The 15,000-nt window shown below is 44.3% G+C and overlaps 24 non-coding genes across 24 annotated transcripts in view; all 24 read left to right on the forward strand.

Annotated features, from left to right (window-relative positions):
• Positions 1-169: 169 nt before the first annotated feature.
• On the forward strand, positions 170-288 carry LOC130398434 (5S ribosomal RNA). Its single transcript, XR_008901005.1, has one exon. It is a non-coding gene; the product is annotated as a 5S ribosomal RNA (ribosomal RNA).
• A 529-nt stretch (positions 289-817) lies between these two features.
• Positions 818-937, forward strand: LOC130400964 (5S ribosomal RNA). Its single transcript, XR_008903430.1, has one exon. It is a non-coding gene; the product is annotated as a 5S ribosomal RNA (ribosomal RNA).
• Positions 938-1,466: 529 nt separating this feature from the next.
• Positions 1,467-1,585, forward strand: LOC130398435 (5S ribosomal RNA). The gene has a single exon (XR_008901006.1). It is a non-coding gene; the product is annotated as a 5S ribosomal RNA (ribosomal RNA).
• A 530-nt stretch (positions 1,586-2,115) lies between these two features.
• On the forward strand, positions 2,116-2,234 carry LOC130398436 (5S ribosomal RNA). Its single transcript, XR_008901007.1, has one exon. It is a non-coding gene; the product is annotated as a 5S ribosomal RNA (ribosomal RNA).
• Positions 2,235-2,764: 530 nt separating this feature from the next.
• Positions 2,765-2,883, forward strand: LOC130398437 (5S ribosomal RNA). The gene has a single exon (XR_008901008.1). It is a non-coding gene; the product is annotated as a 5S ribosomal RNA (ribosomal RNA).
• Positions 2,884-3,412: 529 nt separating this feature from the next.
• On the forward strand, positions 3,413-3,531 carry LOC130398440 (5S ribosomal RNA). Its single transcript, XR_008901010.1, has one exon. It is a non-coding gene; the product is annotated as a 5S ribosomal RNA (ribosomal RNA).
• Positions 3,532-4,060: 529 nt separating this feature from the next.
• On the forward strand, positions 4,061-4,180 carry LOC130394345 (5S ribosomal RNA). Its single transcript, XR_008897513.1, has one exon. It is a non-coding gene; the product is annotated as a 5S ribosomal RNA (ribosomal RNA).
• Positions 4,181-4,700: 520 nt separating this feature from the next.
• LOC130398441 (5S ribosomal RNA) lies at positions 4,701-4,819 on the forward strand. The gene has a single exon (XR_008901011.1). It is a non-coding gene; the product is annotated as a 5S ribosomal RNA (ribosomal RNA).
• Positions 4,820-5,347: 528 nt separating this feature from the next.
• Positions 5,348-5,467, forward strand: LOC130400773 (5S ribosomal RNA). Its single transcript, XR_008903246.1, has one exon. It is a non-coding gene; the product is annotated as a 5S ribosomal RNA (ribosomal RNA).
• Positions 5,468-5,997: 530 nt separating this feature from the next.
• On the forward strand, positions 5,998-6,116 carry LOC130399738 (5S ribosomal RNA). The gene has a single exon (XR_008902238.1). It is a non-coding gene; the product is annotated as a 5S ribosomal RNA (ribosomal RNA).
• Positions 6,117-6,635: 519 nt separating this feature from the next.
• Positions 6,636-6,754, forward strand: LOC130398442 (5S ribosomal RNA). The gene has a single exon (XR_008901012.1). It is a non-coding gene; the product is annotated as a 5S ribosomal RNA (ribosomal RNA).
• A 528-nt stretch (positions 6,755-7,282) lies between these two features.
• On the forward strand, positions 7,283-7,402 carry LOC130400803 (5S ribosomal RNA). Its single transcript, XR_008903276.1, has one exon. It is a non-coding gene; the product is annotated as a 5S ribosomal RNA (ribosomal RNA).
• Positions 7,403-7,931: 529 nt separating this feature from the next.
• Positions 7,932-8,050, forward strand: LOC130398443 (5S ribosomal RNA). The gene has a single exon (XR_008901013.1). It is a non-coding gene; the product is annotated as a 5S ribosomal RNA (ribosomal RNA).
• A 518-nt stretch (positions 8,051-8,568) lies between these two features.
• On the forward strand, positions 8,569-8,687 carry LOC130398444 (5S ribosomal RNA). Its single transcript, XR_008901014.1, has one exon. It is a non-coding gene; the product is annotated as a 5S ribosomal RNA (ribosomal RNA).
• A 529-nt stretch (positions 8,688-9,216) lies between these two features.
• On the forward strand, positions 9,217-9,335 carry LOC130398446 (5S ribosomal RNA). Its single transcript, XR_008901016.1, has one exon. It is a non-coding gene; the product is annotated as a 5S ribosomal RNA (ribosomal RNA).
• Positions 9,336-9,854: 519 nt separating this feature from the next.
• LOC130398447 (5S ribosomal RNA) lies at positions 9,855-9,973 on the forward strand. The gene has a single exon (XR_008901017.1). It is a non-coding gene; the product is annotated as a 5S ribosomal RNA (ribosomal RNA).
• A 519-nt stretch (positions 9,974-10,492) lies between these two features.
• LOC130398448 (5S ribosomal RNA) lies at positions 10,493-10,611 on the forward strand. The gene has a single exon (XR_008901018.1). It is a non-coding gene; the product is annotated as a 5S ribosomal RNA (ribosomal RNA).
• A 519-nt stretch (positions 10,612-11,130) lies between these two features.
• On the forward strand, positions 11,131-11,249 carry LOC130398449 (5S ribosomal RNA). Its single transcript, XR_008901019.1, has one exon. It is a non-coding gene; the product is annotated as a 5S ribosomal RNA (ribosomal RNA).
• Positions 11,250-11,774: 525 nt separating this feature from the next.
• On the forward strand, positions 11,775-11,893 carry LOC130398450 (5S ribosomal RNA). Its single transcript, XR_008901020.1, has one exon. It is a non-coding gene; the product is annotated as a 5S ribosomal RNA (ribosomal RNA).
• A 519-nt stretch (positions 11,894-12,412) lies between these two features.
• LOC130398452 (5S ribosomal RNA) lies at positions 12,413-12,531 on the forward strand. The gene has a single exon (XR_008901022.1). It is a non-coding gene; the product is annotated as a 5S ribosomal RNA (ribosomal RNA).
• A 519-nt stretch (positions 12,532-13,050) lies between these two features.
• Positions 13,051-13,169, forward strand: LOC130398453 (5S ribosomal RNA). Its single transcript, XR_008901023.1, has one exon. It is a non-coding gene; the product is annotated as a 5S ribosomal RNA (ribosomal RNA).
• Positions 13,170-13,698: 529 nt separating this feature from the next.
• Positions 13,699-13,817, forward strand: LOC130398454 (5S ribosomal RNA). The gene has a single exon (XR_008901024.1). It is a non-coding gene; the product is annotated as a 5S ribosomal RNA (ribosomal RNA).
• Positions 13,818-14,337: 520 nt separating this feature from the next.
• LOC130398456 (5S ribosomal RNA) lies at positions 14,338-14,456 on the forward strand. Its single transcript, XR_008901025.1, has one exon. It is a non-coding gene; the product is annotated as a 5S ribosomal RNA (ribosomal RNA).
• A 519-nt stretch (positions 14,457-14,975) lies between these two features.
• Positions 14,976-15,000, forward strand: part of LOC130398457 (5S ribosomal RNA) — a 119-nt gene continuing 94 nt past the window's right edge. The window contains exon 1 of the ribosomal RNA XR_008901026.1: positions 14,976-15,000. This exon is cut by the window's right edge and continues 94 nt beyond it. This is a non-coding gene — a ribosomal RNA (5S ribosomal RNA).

Genomic DNA, 15,000 nt, shown 5'->3' on the forward strand with positions numbered 1-15,000 from the left:
CAGATGTCACAATGATCGTTTACATGGATAAGGAGTCCTACTGAATCAATTACTGCCGTTTATATCTAACTAATGATTGTTTTTGTAAAAGTGTAACGTCGAGCCTCAGCAGCTTTCTCACTCCTTATGTGCTACTGTATAAAACCTGGTTTTGCGCCTGCACTAATTTGCTTACGGCCATACCACCCTGAACACGCCCGATCTCGTCTGATCTCGGAAGCTAAGCAGGGTCGGGCCTGGTTAGTACTTGGATGGGAGACCGCCTGGGAATACCAGGTGCTGTAAGCTATTTCTTTTTCAACTCGAGCTCATTGCCTCCGTGGCCTACCGTGGCGTACCGTGACCTGATGTTTACTGCCAACCGCTTTGGAGGATTTAAGCAACATACAAAAACTGACAACGTCTCTCAAAACTGTTTTTGTGAAACATGAGGACAGTATAGTGATACTGCCAGCAGGGAGCACCAGAGAGCTGAACCGACAGTTGTACATTTCTTAAACTTTCACCAACACAAACACGCACGCTCACTTCAGATCATGGGAGGACGTCAAAAAATCACCACCCATTCTCTGACACTTTAACCGTTAACCTTGGTTCAAACATTTAACATCACACGCACACGCAGTGTATTTCAGATAATTAATGAATTCAGATGTCACAATGATCGTTTACATGGATAAGGAGTCCTACTGAATCAATTACTGCCGTTTATATCTAACTAATGATTGTTTTTGTAAAAGTGTAACGTCGAGCCTCAGCAGCTTTCTCACTCCTTATGTGCTACTGTATAAAACCTGGTTTTGCGCCTGCACTAATTGCTTACGGCCATACCATCCCTGAACACGCCCGATCTCGTCTGATCTCGGAAGCTAAGCAGGGTCGGGCCTGGTTAGTACTTGGATGGGAGACCGCCTGGGAATACCAGGTGCTGTAAGCTTTTTCTTTTTCAACTCGAGCTCATTGACTCCGTGGCCTACCGTGGCGTACCGTGACCTGATGTTTACTGCCAACCGCTTTGGAGGATTTAAGCAACATACAAAAACTGACAACGTCTCTCAAAACTGTTTTTGTGAAACATGAGGACAGTATAGTGATACTGCCAGCAGGGAGCACCAGAGAGCTGAACCGACAGTTGTACATTTCTTAAACTTTCACCAACACAAACACGCACGCTCACTTCAGATCATGGGAGGACGTCAAAAAATCACCACCCATTCTCTGACACTTTAACCGTTAACCTTGGTTCAAACATTTAACATCACACGCACACGCAGTGTATTTCAGATAATTAATGAATTCAGATGTCACAATGATCGTTTACATGGATAAGGAGTCCTACTGAATCAATTACTGCCGTTTATATCTAACTAATGATTGTTTTTGTAAGAGTGTAACGTCGAGCCTCAGCAGCTTTCTCACTCCTTATGTGCTACTGTATAAAACCTGGTTTTGCGCCTGCACTAATTGCTTACGGCCATACCACCCTGAACACGCCCGATCTCGTCTGATCTCGGAAGCTAAGCAGGGTCGGGCCTGGTTAGTACTTGGATGGGAGACCGCCTGGGAATACCAGGTGCTGTAAGCTTTTTCTTTTTCAACTCGAGCTCATTGACTCCGTGGCCTAACGTGGCGTACCGTGACCTGATGTTTACTGCCAACCGCTTTGGAGGATTTAAGCAACATACAAAAACTGACAACGTCTCTCAAAACTAGTTTTTGTGAAACATGAGGACAGTATAGTGATACTGCCAGCAGGGAGCACCAGAGAGCTGAACCGACAGTTGTACATTTCTTAAACTTTCACCAACACAAACACGCACGCTCACTTCAGATCATGGGAGGACGTCAAAAAATCACCACCCATTCTCTGACACTTTAACCGTTAACCTTGGTTCAAACATTTAACATCACACGCACACGCAGTGTATTTCAGATAATTAATGAATTCAGATGTCACAATGATCGTTTACATGGATAAGGAGTCCTACTGAATCAATTACTGCCGTTTATATCTAACTAATGATTGTTTTTGTAAGAGTGTAACGTCGAGCCTCAGCAGCTTTCTCACTCCTTATGTGCTACTGTATAAAACCTGGTTTTGCGCCTGCACTAATTGCTTACGGCCATACCACCCTGAACACGCCCGATCTCGTCTGATCTCGGAAGCTAAGCAGGGTCGGGCCTGGTTAGTACTTGGATGGGAGACCGCCTGGGAATACCAGGTGCTGTAAGCTTTTTCTTTTTCAACTCGAGCTCATTGACTCCGTGGCCTACCGTGGCGTACCGTGACCTGATGTTTACTGCCAACCGCTTTGGAGGATTTAAGCAACATACAAAAACTGACAACGTCTCTCAAAACTAGTTTTTGTGAAACATGAGGACAGTATAGTGATACTGCCAGCAGGGAGCACCAGAGAGCTGAACCGACAGTTGTACATTTCTTAAACTTTCACCAACACAAACACGCACGCTCACTTCAGATCATGGGAGGACGTCAAAAAATCACCACCCATTCTCTGACACTTTAACCGTTAACCTTGGTTCAAACATTTAACATCACACGCACACGCAGTGTATTTCAGATAATTAATGAATTCAGATGTCACAATGATCGTTTACATGGATAAGGAGTCCTACTGAATCAATTACTGCCGTTTATATCTAACTAATGATTGTTTTTGTAAGAGTGTAACGTCGAGCCTCAGCAGCTTTCTCACTCCTTATGTGCTACTGTATAAAACCTGGTTTTGCGCCTGCACTAATTGCTTACGGCCATACCACCCTGAACACGCCCGATCTCGTCTGATCTCGGAAGCTAAGCAGGGTCGGGCCTGGTTAGTACTTGGATGGGAGACCGCCTGGGAATACCAGGTGCTGTAAGCTTTTTCTTTTTCAACTCGAGCTCATTGACTCCGTGGCCTACCGTGGCGTACCGTGACCTGATGTTTACTGCCAACCGCTTTGGAGGATTTAAGCAACATACAAAAACTGACAACGTCTCTCAAAACTATTTTTGTGAAACATGAGGACAGTATAGTGATACTGCCAGCAGGGAGCACCAGAGAGCTGAACCGACAGTTGTACATTTCTTAAACTTTCACCAACACAAACACGCACGCTCACTTCAGATCATGGGAGGACGTCAAAAAATCACCACCCATTCTCTGACACTTTAACCGTTAACCTTGGTTCAAACATTTAACATCACACGCACACGCAGTGTATTTCAGATAATTAATGAATTCAGATGTCACAATGATCGTTTACATGGATAAGGAGTCTTACTGAATCAATTACTGCCGTTTATATCTAACTAATGATTGTTTTTGTAAGAGTGTAACGTCGAGCCTCAGCAGCTTTCTCACTCCTTATGTGCTACTGTATAAAACCTGGTTTTGCGCCTGCACTAATTGCTTACGGCCATACCACCCTGAACACGCCCGATCTCGTCTGATCTCGGAAGCTAAGCAGGGTCGGGCCTGGTTAGTACTTGGATGGGAGACCGCCTGGGAATACCAGGTGCTGTAAGCTTTTTCTTTTTCAACTCGAGCTCATTGACTCCGTGGCCTACCGTGGCGTACCGTGACCTGATGTTTACTGCCAACCGCTTTGGAGGATTTAAGCAACATACAAAAACTGACAACGTCTCTCAAAACTATTTTTGTGAAACATGAGGACAGTATAGTGATACTGCCAGCAGGGAGCACCAGAGAGCTGAACCGACAGTTGTACATTTCTTAAACTTTCACCAACACAAACACGCACGCTCACTTCAGATCATGGGAGGACGTCAAAAAATCACCACCCATTCTCTGACACTTTAACCGTTAACCTTGGTTCAAACATTTAACATCACACGCACACGCAGTGTATTTCAGATAATTAATGAATTCAGATGTCACAATGATCGTTTACATGGATAAGGAGTCCTACTGAATCAATTACTGCCGTTTATATCTAACTAATGATTGTTTTTGTAAGAGTGTAACGTCGAGCCTCAGCAGCTTTCTCACTCCTTATGTGCTACTGTATAAAACCTGGTTTTGCGCCTGCACTAATTGCTTACGGCCATACCACCCTGAACACGCCCGATCTCGTCTGATCTCGGAAGCTAAGCAGGGTCGGGCCTGGTTAGTACTTGGATGGGAGTACCGCCTGGGAATACCAGGTGCTGTAAGCTTTTTCTTTTTCAACTCGAGCTCATTGACTCCTGTGGCGTACCGTGACCTGATGTTTACTGCCAACCGCTTTGGAGGATTTAAGCAACATACAAAAACTGACAACGTCTCTCAAAACTATTTTTGTGAAACATGAGGACAGTATAGTGATACTGCCAGCAGGGAGCACCAGAGAGCTGAACCGACAGTTGTACATTTCTTAAACTTTCACCAACACAAACACGCACGCTCACTTCAGATCATGGGAGGACGTCAAAAAATCACCACCCATTCTCTGACACTTTAACCGTTAACCTTGGTTCAAACATTTAACATCACACGCACACGCAGTGTATTTCAGATAATTAATGAATTCAGATGTCACAATGATCGTTTACATGGATAAGGAGTCTTACTGAATCAATTACTGCCGTTTATATCTAACTAATGATTGTTTTTGTAAGAGTGTAACGTCGAGCCTCAGCAGCTTTCTCACTCCTTATGTGCTACTGTATAAAACCTGGTTTTGCGCCTGCACTAATTGCTTACGGCCATACCACCCTGAACACGCCCGATCTCGTCTGATCTCGGAAGCTAAGCAGGGTCGGGCCTGGTTAGTACTTGGATGGGAGACCGCCTGGGAATACCAGGTGCTGTAAGCTTTTTCTTTTTCAACTCGAGCTCATTGACTCCGTGGCCTACCGTGGCGTACCGTGACCTGATGTTTACTGCCAACCGCTTTGGAGGATTTAAGCAACATACAAAAACTGACAACGTCTCTCAAAACTATTTTTGTGAAACATGAGGACAGTATAGTGATACTGCCAGCAGGGAGCACCAGAGAGCTGAACCGACAGTTGTACATTTCTTAAACTTTCACCAACACAAACACGCACGCTCACTTCAGATCATGGGAGGACGTCAAAAAATCACCACCCATTCTCTGACACTTTAACCGTTAACCTTGGTTCAAACATTTAACATCACACGCACACGCAGTGTATTTCAGATAATTAATGAATTCAGATGTCACAATGATCGTTTACATGGATAAGGAGTCCTACTGAATCAATTACTGCCGTTTATATCTAACTAATGATTGTTTTTGTAAAGTGTAACGTCGAGCCTCAGCAGCTTTCTCACTCCTTATGTGCTACTGTATAAAACCTGGTTTTGCGCCTGCACTAATTGCTTACGGCCATACCACCCTGAACACGCCCGATCTCGTCTGAATCTCGGAAGCTAAGCAGGGTCGGGCCTGGTTAGTACTTGGATGGGAGACCGCCTGGGAATACCAGGTGCTGTAAGCTTTTTCTTTTTCAACTCGAGCTCATTGACTCCGATGGCCTACCGTGGCGTACCGTGACCTGATGTTTACTGCCAACCGCTTTGGAGGATTTAAGCAACATACAAAAACTGACAACGTCTCTCAAAACTGTTTTTGTGAAACATGAGGACAGTATAGTGATACTGCCAGCAGGGAGCACCAGAGAGCTGAACCGACAGTTGTACATTTCTTAAACTTTCACCAACACAAACACGCACGCTCACTTCAGATCATGGGAGGACGTCAAAAAATCACCACCCATTCTCTGACACTTTAACCGTTAACCTTGGTTCAAACATTTAACATCACACGCACACGCAGTGTATTTCAGATAATTAATGAATTCAGATGTCACAATGATCGTTTACATGGATAAGGAGTCCTACTGAATCAATTACTGCCGTTTATATCTAACTAATGATTGTTTTTGTAAGAGTGTAACGTCGAGCCTCAGCAGCTTTCTCACTCCTTATGTGCTACTGTATAAAACCTGGTTTTGCGCCTGCACTAATTGCTTATGGCCATACCACCCTGAACACGCCCGATCTCGTCTGATCTCGGAAGCTAAGCAGGGTCGGGCCTGGTTAGTACTTGGATGGGAGACCGCCTGGGAATACCAGGTGCTGTAAGCTTTTTCTTTTTCAACTCGAGCTCATTGACTCCCTGGCGTACCGTGACCTGATGTTTACTGCCAACCGCTTTGGAGGATTTAAGCAACATACAAAAACTGACAACGTCTCTCAAAACTATTTTTGTGAAACATGAGGACAGTATAGTGATACTGCCAGCAGGGAGCACCAGAGAGCTGAACCGACAGTTGTACATTTCTTAAACTTTCACCAACACAAACACGCACGCTCACTTCAGATCATGGGAGGACGTCAAAAAATCACCACCCATTCTCTGACACTTTAACCGTTAACCTTGGTTCAAACATTTAACATCACACGCACACGCAGTGTATTTCAGATAATTAATGAATTCAGATGTCACAATGATCGTTTACATGGATAAGGAGTCCTACTGAATCAATTACTGCCGTTTATATCTAACTAATGATTGTTTTTGTAAAAGTGTAACGTCGAGCCTCAGCAGCTTTCTCACTCCTTATGTGCTACTGTATAAAACCTGGTTTTGCGCCTGCACTAATTGCTTACGGCCATACCACCCTGAACACGCCCGATCTCGTCTGATCTCGGAAGCTAAGCAGGGTCGGGCCTGGTTAGTACTTGGATGGGAGACCGCCTGGGAATACCAGGTGCTGTAAGCTTTTCTTTTTCAACTCGAGCTCATTGACTCCGTGGCCTACCGTGGCGTACCGTGACCTGATGTTTACTGCCAACCGCTTTGGAGGATTTAAGCAACATACAAAAACTGACAACGTCTCTCAAAACTGTTTTTGTGAAACATGAGGACAGTATAGTGATACTGCCAGCAGGGAGCACCAGAGAGCTGAACCGACAGTTGTACATTTCTTAAACTTTCACCAACACAAACACGCACGCTCACTTCAGATCATGGGAGGACGTCAAAAAATCACCACCCATTCTCTGACACTTTAACCGTTAACCTTGGTTCAAACATTTAACATCACACGCACACGCAGTGTATTTCAGATAATTAATGAATTCAGATGTCACAATGATCGTTTACATGGATAAGGAGTCCTACTGAATCAATTACTGCCGTTTATATCTAACTAATGATTGTTTTTGTAAAAGTGTAACGTCGAGCCTCAGCAGCTTTCTCACTCCTTATGTGCTACTGTATAAAACCTGGTTTTGCGCCTGCACTAATTGCTTACGGCCATACCTACCCTGAACACGCCCGATCTCGTCTGATCTCGGAAGCTAAGCAGGGTCGGGCCTGGTTAGTACTTGGATGGGAGACCGCCTGGGAATACCAGGTGCTGTAAGCTTTTTCTTTTTCAACTCGAGCTCATTGACTCCGTGGCCTAACGTGGCGTACCGTGACCTGATGTTTACTGCCAACCGCTTTGGAGGATTTAAGCAACATACAAAAACTGACAACGTCTCTCAAAACTGTTTTTGTGAAACATGAGGACAGTATAGTGATACTGCCAGCAGGGAGCACCAGAGAGCTGAACCGACAGTTGTACATTTCTTAAACTTTCACCAACACAAACACGCACGCTCACTTCAGATCATGGGAGGACGTCAAAAAATCACCACCCATTCTCTGACACTTTAACCGTTAACCTTGGTTCAAACATTTAACATCACACGCACACGCAGTGTATTTCAGATAATTAATGAATTCAGATGTCACAATGATCGTTTACATGGATAAGGAGTCCTACTGAATCAATTACTGCCGTTTATATCTAACTAATGATTGTTTTTGTAAAAGTGTAACGTCGAGCCTCAGCAGCTTTCTCACTCCTTATGTGCTACTGTATAAAACCTGGTTTTGCGCCTGCACTAATTGCTTACGGCCATACCACCCTGAACACGCCCGATCTCGTCTGATCTCGGAAGCTAAGCAGGGTCGGGCCTGGTTAGTACTTGGATGGGAGACCGCCTGGGAATACCAGGTGCTGTAAGCTTTTTCTTTTTCAACTCGAGCTCATTGACTCCGTGGCGTACCGTGACCTGATGTTTACTGCCAACCGCTTTGGAGGATTTAAGCAACATACAAAAACTGACAACGTCTCTCAAAACTATTTTTGTGAAACATGAGGACAGTATAGTGATACTGCCAGCAGGGAGCACCAGAGAGCTGAACCGACAGTTGTACATTTCTTAAACTTTCACCAACACAAACACGCACGCTCACTTCAGATCATGGGAGGACGTCAAAAATCACCACCCATTCTCTGACACTTTAACCGTTAACCTTGGTTCAAACATTTAACATCACACGCACACGCAGTGTATTTCAGATAATTAATGAATTCAGATGTCACAATGATCGTTTACATGGATAAGGAGTCCTACTGAATCAATTACTGCCGTTTATATCTAACTAATGATTGTTTTTGTAAAAGTGTAACGTCGAGCCTCAGCAGCTTTCTCACTCCTTATGTGCTACTGTATAAAACCTGGTTTTGCGCCTGCACTAATTGCTTACGGCCATACCACCCTGAACACGCCCGATCTCGTCTGATCTCGGAAGCTAAGCAGGGTCGGGCCTGGTTAGTACTTGGATGGGAGACCGCCTGGGAATACCAGGTGCTGTAAGCTTTTCTTTTTCAACTCGAGCTCATTGACTCCGTGGCCTACCGTGGACCTACCGTGACCTGATGTTTACTGCCAACCGCTTTGGAGGATTTAAGCAACATACAAAAACTGACAACGTCTCTCAAAACTATTTTTGTGAAACATGAGGACAGTATAGTGATACTGCCAGCAGGGAGCACCAGAGAGCTGAACCGACAGTTGTACATTTCTTAAACTTTCACCAACACAAACACGCACGCTCACTTCAGATCATGGGAGGACGTCAAAAAATCACCACCCATTCTCTGACACTTTAACCGTTAACCTTGGTTCAAACATTTAACATCACACGCACACGCAGTGTATTTCAGATAATTAATGAATTCAGATGTCACAATGATCGTTTACATGGATAAGGAGTCCTACTGAATCAATTACTGCCGTTTATATCTAACTAATGATTGTTTTTGTAAGAGTGTAACGTCGAGCCTCAGCAGCTTTCTCACTCCTTATGTGCTACTGTATAAAACCTGGTTTTGCGCCTGCACTAATTGCTTACGGCCATACCACCCTGAACACGCCCGATCTCGTCTGATCTCGGAAGCTAAGCAGGGTCGGGCCTGGTTAGTACTTGGATGGGAGACCGCCTGGGAATACCAGGTGCTGTAAGCTTTTTCTTTTTCAACTCGAGCTCATTGACTCCGTGGCGTACCGTGACCTGATGTTTACTGCCAACCGCTTTGGAGGATTTAAGCAACATACAAAAACTGACAACGTCTCTCAAAACTATTTTTGTGAAACATGAGGACAGTATAGTGATACTGCCAGCAGGGAGCACCAGAGAGCTGAACCGACAGTTGTACATTTCTTAAACTTTCACCAACACAAACACGCACGCTCACTTCAGATCATGGGAGGACGTCAAAAAATCACCACCCATTCTCTGACACTTTAACCGTTAACCTTGGTTCAAACATTTAACATCACACGCACACGCAGTGTATTTCAGATAATTAATGAATTCAGATGTCACAATGATCGTTTACATGGATAAGGAGTCCTACTGAATCAATTACTGCCGTTTATATCTAACTAATGATTGTTTTTGTAAAAGTGTAACGTCGAGCCTCAGCAGCTTTCTCACTCCTTATGTGCTACTGTATAAAACCTGGTTTTGCGCCTGCACTAATTGCTTACGGCCATACCACCCTGAACACGCCCGATCTCGTCTGATCTCGGAAGCTAAGCAGGGTCGGGCCTGGTTAGTACTTGGATGGGAGACCGCCTGGGAATACCAGGTGCTGTAAGCTATTTCTTTTTCAACTCGAGCTCATTGACTCCGTGGCGTACCGTGACCTGATGTTTACTGCCAACCGCTTTGGAGGATTTAAGCAACATACAAAAACTGACAACGTCTCTCAAAACTATTTTTGTGAAACATGAGGACAGTATAGTGATACTGCCAGCAGGGAGCACCAGAGAGCTGAACCGACAGTTGTACATTTCTTAAACTTTCACCAACACAAACACGCACGCTCACTTCAGATCATGGGAGGACGTCAAAAAATCACCACCCATTCTCTGACACTTTAACCGTTAACCTTGGTTCAAACATTTAACATCACACGCACACGCAGTGTATTTCAGATAATTAATGAATTCAGATGTCACAATGATCGTTTACATGGATAAGGAGTCCTACTGAATCAATTACTGCCGTTTATATCTAACTAATGATTGTTTTTGTAAAAGTGTAACGTCGAGCCTCAGCAGCTTTCTCACTCCTTATGTGCTACTGTATAAAACCTGGTTTTGCGCCTGCACTAATTGCTTACGGCCATACCACCCTGAACACGCCCGATCTCGTCTGATCTCGGAAGCTAAGCAGGGTCGGGCCTGGTTAGTACTTGGATGGGAGACCGCCTGGGAATACCAGGTGCTGTAAGCTTTTTCTTTTTCAACTCGAGCTCATTGACTCCGTGGCGTACCGTGACCTGATGTTTACTGCCAACCGCTTTGGAGGATTTAAGCAACATACAAAAACTGACAACGTCTCTCAAAACTGTTTTTGTGAAACGTGAGGACAGTATAGTGATACTGCCAGCAGGGAGCACCAGAGAGCTGAACCGACAGTTGTACATTTCTTAAACTTTCACCAACACAAACACGCACGCTCACTTCAGATCATGGGAGGACGTCAAAAAATCACCACCCATTCTCTGACACTTTAACCGTTAACCTTGGTTCAAACATTTAACATCACACGCACACGCAGTGTATTTCAGATAATTAATGAATTCAGATGTCACAATGATCGTTTACATGGATAAGGAGTCCTACTGAATCAATTACTGCCGTTTATATCTAACTAATGATTGTTTTTGTAAAAGTGTAACGTCGAGCCTCAGCAGCTTTCTCACTCCTTATGTGCTACTGTATAAAACCTGGTTTTGCGCCTGCACTAATTGCTTACGGCCATACCACCCTGAACACGCCCGATCTCGTCTGATCTCGGAAGCTAAGCAGGGTCGGGCCTGGTTAGTACTTGGATGGGAGACCGCCTGGGAATACCAGGTGCTGTAAGCTTTTCTTTTTCAACTCGAGCTCATTGACTCCGTGGCTACCGTGCCTACCGTGACCTGATGTTTACTGCCAACCGCTTTGGAGGATTTAAGCAACATACAAAAACTGACAACGTCTCTCAAAACTATTTTTGTGAAACATGAGGACAGTATAGTGATACTGCCAGCAGGGAGCACCAAAGAGCTGAACCGACAGTTGTACATTTCTTAAACTTTCACCAACACAAACACGCACGCTCACTTCAGATCATGGGAGGACGTCAAAAAATCACCACCCATTCTCTGACACTTTAACCGTTAACCTTGGTTCAAACATTTAACATCACACGCACACGCAGTGTATTTCAGATAATTAATGAATTCAGATGTCACAATGATCGTTTACATGGATAAGGAGTCCTACTGAATCAATTACTGCCGTTTATATCTAACTAATGATTGTTTTTGTAAAAGTGTAACGTCGAGCCTCAGCAGCTTTCTCACTCCTTATGTGCTACTGTATAAAACCTGGTTTTGCGCCTGCACTATTGCTTACGGCCATACCACCCTGAACACGCCCGATCTCGTCTGATCTCGGAAGCTAAGCAGGGTCGGGCCTGGTTAGTACTTGGATGGGAGACCGCCTGGGAATACCAGGTGCTGTAAGCTATTTCTTTTTCAACTCGAGCTCATTGACTCCGTGGCGTACCGTGACCTGATGTTTACTGCCAACCGCTTTGGAGGATTTAAGCAACATACAAAAACTGACAACGTCTCTCAAAACTATTTTTGTGAAACATGAGGACAGTATAGTGATACTGCCAGCAGGGAGCACCAGAGAGCTGAACCGACAGTTGTACATTTCTTAAACTTTCACCAACACAAACACGCACGCTCACTTCAGATCATGGGAGGACGTCAAAAAATCACCACCCATTCTCTGACACTTTAACCGTTAACCTTGGTTCAAACATTTAACATCACACGCACACGCAGTGTATTTCAGATAATTAATGAATTCAGATGTCACAATGATCGTTTACATGGATAAGGAGTCCTACTGAATCAATTACTGCCGTTTATATCTAACTAATGATTGTTTTTGTAAAAGTGTAACGTCGAGCCTCAGCAGCTTTCTCACTCCTTATGTGCTACTGTATAAAACCTGGTTTTGCGCCTGCACTAATTGCTTACGGCCATACCACCCTGAACACGCCCGATCTCGTCTGATCTCGGAAGCTAAGCAGGGTCGGGCCTGGTTAGTACTTGGATGGGAGACCGCCTGGGAATACCAGGTGCTGTAAGCTTTTTCTTTTTCAACTCGAGCTCATTGACTCCGTGGCGTACCGTGACCTGATGTTTACTGCCAACCGCTTTGGAGGATTTAAGCAACATACAAAAACTGACAACGTCTCTCAAAATTATTTTTGTGAAACATGAGGACAGTATAGTGATACTGCCAGCAGGGAGCACCAGAGAGCTGAACCGACAGTTGTACATTTCTTAAACTTTCACCAACACAAACACGCACGCTCACTTCAGATCATGGGAGGACGTCAAAAAATCACCACCCATTCTCTGACACTTTAACCGTTAACCTTGGTTCAAACATTTAACATCACACGCACACGCAGTGTATTTCAGATAATTAATGAATTCAGATGTCACAATGATCGTTTACATGGATAAGGAGTCCTACTGAATCAATTACTGCCGTTTATATCTAACTAATGATTGTTTTTGTAAAAGTGTAACGTCAAGCCTCAGCAGCTTTCTCACTCCTTATGTGCTACTGTATAAAACCTGGTTTTGCGCCTGCACTAATTGCTTACGGCCATACCACCCTGAACACGCCCGATCTCGTCTGATCTCGGAAGCTAAGCAGGGTCGGGCCTGGTTAGTACTTGGATGGGAGACCGCCTGGGAATACCAGGTGCTGTAAGCTTTTTCTTTTTCAACTCGAGCTCATTGACTCCGTGGCCTACCGTGGCGTACCGTGACCTGATGTTTACTGCCAACCGCTTTGGAGGATTTAAGCAACATACAAAAACTGACAACGTCTCTCAAAACTATTTTTGTGAAACATGAGGACAGTATAGTGATACTGCCAGCAGGGAGCACCAGAGAGCTGAACCGACAGTTGTACATTTCTTAAACTTTCACCAACACAAACACGCACGCTCACTTCAGATCATGGGAGGACGTCAAAAAATCACCACCCATTCTCTGACACTTTAACCGTTAACCTTGGTTCAAACATTTAACATCACACGCACACGCAGTGTATTTCAGATAATTAATGAATTCAGATGTCACAATGATCGTTTACATGGATAAGGAGTCCTACTGAATCAATTACTGCCGTTTATATCTAACTAATGATTGTTTTTGTAAAAGTGTAACGTCGAGCCTCAGCAGCTTTCTCACTCCTTATGTGCTACTGTATAAAACCTGGTTTTGCGCCTGCACTAATTGCTTACGGCCATACCACCCTGAACACGCCCGATCTCGTCTGATCTCGGAAGCTAAGCAGGGTCGGGCCTGGTTAGTACTTGGATGGGAGACCGCCTGGGAATACCAGGTGCTGTAAGCTTTTTCTTTTTCAACTCGAGCTCATTGACTCCGTGGCGTACCGTGACCTGATGTTTACTGCCAACCGCTTTGGAGGATTTAAGCAACATACAAAAACTGACAACGTCTCTCAAAACTTATTTTTGTGAAACATGAGGACAGTATAGTGATACTGCCAGCAGGGAGCACCAGAGAGCTGAACCGACAGTTGTACATTTCTTAAACTTTCACCAACACAAACACGCACGCTCACTTCAGATCATGGGAGGACGTCAAAAAATCACCACCCATTCTCTGACACTTTAACCGTTAACCTTGGTTCAAACATTTAACATCACACACACACGCAGTGTATTTCAGATAATTAATGAATTCAGATGTCACAATGATCGTTTACATGGATAAGGAGTCCTACTGAATCAATTACTGCCGTTTATATCTAACTAATGATTGTTTTTGTAAAAGTGAAACGTCAAGCCTCAGCAGCTTTCTCACTCCTTATCTGCTACTGTATAAAACCTGGTTTTGCGCCTGCACTAATTGCTTACGGCCATACCACCCTGAACACGCCCGATCTCGTCTGATCTCGGAAGCTAAGCAGGGTCGGGCCTGGTTAGTACTTGGATGGGAGACCGCCTGGGAATACCAGGTGCTGTAAGCTATTTATTTTTCAACTCGAGCTCATTGACTCCGTGGCGTACCGTGACCTGATGTTTACTGCCAACCGCTTTGGAGGATTTAAGCAACATACAAAAACTGACAACGTCTCTCAAAACTGTTTTTGTGAAACGTGAGGACAGTATAGTGATACTGCCAGCAGGGAGCACCAGAGAGCTGAACCGACAGTTGTACATTTCTTAAACTTTCACCAACACAAACACGAACGCTCACTTCAGATCATGGGAGGACGTCAAAAAATCACCACCCATTCTCTGACACTTTAACCGTTAACCTTGGTTCAAACATTTAACATCACACGCACACGCAGTGTATTTCAGATAATTAATGAATTCAGATGTCACAATGATCGTTTACATGGATAAGGAGTCCTACTGAATCAATTACTGCCGTTTATATCTAACTAATGATTGTTTTTGTAAAAGTGTAACGTCGAGCCTCAGCAGCTTTCTCACTCCTTATGTGCTACTGTATAAAACCTGGTTTTGCGCCTGCACTAATTGCTTACGGCCATACCACCCTGAACA

The sequence above is a fragment of the Gadus chalcogrammus genome, chromosome 12, assembly GCF_026213295.1.
Source record: "Gadus chalcogrammus isolate NIFS_2021 chromosome 12, NIFS_Gcha_1.0, whole genome shotgun sequence".
NCBI classification, from domain to species: Eukaryota; Metazoa; Chordata; class Actinopteri; order Gadiformes; family Gadidae; genus Gadus; species Gadus chalcogrammus.